Source organism: Tupaia chinensis, unplaced genomic scaffold (assembly GCF_000334495.1).
Source record: "Tupaia chinensis unplaced genomic scaffold, TupChi_1.0 Scaffold000610_1, whole genome shotgun sequence".
NCBI lineage: Eukaryota > Metazoa > Chordata > Mammalia > Scandentia > Tupaiidae > Tupaia > Tupaia belangeri.
The window spans coordinates 649,536-652,071 of record NW_006160129.1 but is presented as its reverse complement, the minus strand read 5'-3'; positions in this window follow the sequence as shown (position 1 = coordinate 652,071).

Below are 2,536 nucleotides of genomic sequence, written 5' to 3'. Positions count from 1 at the left end.
GTGGTAGACTACGTGGGAGTCCAGCGACATAGCCATTACGCCAACTGCTGGTTCCCTCAATTAATTCTTTTTAAAAATCAATGTTCAGGACTTAAGATCTCTTTATTCCGGGACCAGCAGTTAGTGTAATGGCTATTTCGCTGGACTCCCATGTAGCCGACAATGGTTTGAGTCTCGGACCTGGTGGCTTAAACTCATGCCAGGCGCGTGTGTATGCGTGCCCAAGATCCCGAGAGGAGAATGGAGGAGAAGGGATTGCAGTGTGGTCATCCCCACTGTGGGGTGATTTCTCTCTTTCTGTCTTTTTGTCTCTCTCTGTCTGTCTGGTGAGCACATGTGCCTTACAGCATAAACCTCTCTTAAAAAACAAAAAAAAGATCTCTTTATTCAAAGAAAACTGAACAAGATGTGTAAACTAGAGGACGGTGTTAAATTTAGATAACTATTCAATCTCACATTGCAATAGCACTGATTTTTATCTATTTATGAATACACATTCTTATGTCTTTATTAATAGTAATGCTAATTGTACTATTTGTAAAAAAGAGCAGAACCGAAGCATGCATTTTCAGAGTATCCAATCTTAGAATATCTATTACTCTCTTTCTTAAAAGTTATATTTAGGGACCAGCAGTTAGCGTAATGGCTATGTCGCTGGACTCCCACGTAGTCAACTGCTGTTCGCGCCCCAGCCCCGGTGGCTTAAAACTCACGCCAGGTGTGTGTGTGTGCGTGCCCAAGATCCCGAGAGGAGAATGGAGGAGAAGGGATTGCAGCGTGGCTATTCCCCCTGGGGAGTGATTTCTTGCTTTCTGTCTCTGTCTGGTGAACGCACGTGCCCTATAGCAAAAACAAACGAACAAAAACCTCTCAAAACAGAGGGGTAAAAAAAGTTATACTTAAAAATTCCTATTTCTCCTTTCTACTCCAGCGGTGTCATCTTCCTCCTTCCCTCCCTCCTTCCTTCCTTTTTTTGTCTCCTTTTCTTTTTTTTTTCCTCGTGCAACAGTATAACACTGCATTCACTTTCTTCATGTCACCCCTTCCTCATTAAAGCCCTCATATTGAGAATGAAGTTATAGTAACATAAAATAGTCTTTCTGGGTCATTTTAGCCACTAGGAGCCCAGCAGTAAGAATGGCTAGGGAAGACATAGAAGAGTTAGTTAGAGCAGCAAACTCTGTGAAAGGCATGGTAGTTAACTATTAGAGATTTTGCAGGCCTTCTGTCCTCTTTTACAACTATCTTCTAAAAATAACTATTATTTTAAACATTTGCTATAGGCATATGCACTCATTAGAGAGAGACAGAGAGATAGGGAAAGTAAGAAAGCAAGCTGCCAGGTCCAGGACTTGAACTGTTATTAGCCACATGGGGGTTCAGTAACTTAACCACCATGCCACCTGCTGGCCCCCTCTGCTGATACAGCCCAAGAGCAGTTACAGACAGCATTGTAAACAAATGGGCAGGGCCATGTTCTGGTAAAACTATTATGAAAACTGAAACTTGAATTTTCCAGAATTTTTATGTGTCAGAAAATATTTTTCTTCTTTGGAGTTTTTCCCCAACCATTTGAAAATGTAAAGCCATTCTTAGCTCATGGGCAGCATCAAAACTGGCAGTAGGCTGGAGCTGGGCCATGGACTGTAATTTGCTGATCTCTGATGTAGCAAATTGAAATGCTATTTATTGGGGCCAGTAGGTGACTTGGTGGTTAAGGGCACTGGAATTCCATATAGCCAACCATGGTTCAAGTCCTGGACCTGGCAGCTTGCATTCTCTCTCGCTCTCACTCTGTCCCTCTCTGGTCAAATTAAAATAAATAAAGTTAAATAAAATAATCCTTTAAAAAAAGAGAGAGTGAGTCTTTTCAGCACGAGCAGCCCGCTCTCCTTGCTTTATGCTTTGCAATAAAGCTGTATTTTCCTTCATCACATCAAGTGCCTATGGCTTGGTTTTATAGCACTTGGGTGCGTGGGTGAGCAAACTTGATTTGAGTTCGGTAACAGTTTATTGGCGACCCAGATGGGACTAAGATCCTGCGTGGGCATCTTGCCCAAGGTACAGCAACCCTTGGCTTGAAGGCCACCCTTGGAACTTGTCCTGCAGATGCCTGAGCACCTCGTCCCAGGGACAGTCCTGAGTGATTGGACTCCGACCAGGTGCCATTGATCCATGGAGATTTCAGTTTTGTGGTAAAGTAAACATGGCTTTGGATTGGATTTGGTAGATATCTGAGAAAAAGGGATTAGAAGTGTTACCTCTGTCCTAGAAAGATTCTGTGGTGAGCAGGGTAAGACAAAGGTGCTCTGCTCTTTCAGATGTCACAGCCAAGAGAACTCAGGACCTGACAAGTCAGCAAAAATGGAACTTTTGTAGGATGGAAACTGCTAGCTATGAGCTCAAAAGACCCCAGGCGGAATGGTCCCAGAAACCTGAACAGAAATTTGATTATCTAAGGCCTCATCAATCAAGAATGCCCACGAGATGATCATGTCCTTTTGAACCAATCACTGAACTAATTCGCCTGGGACCT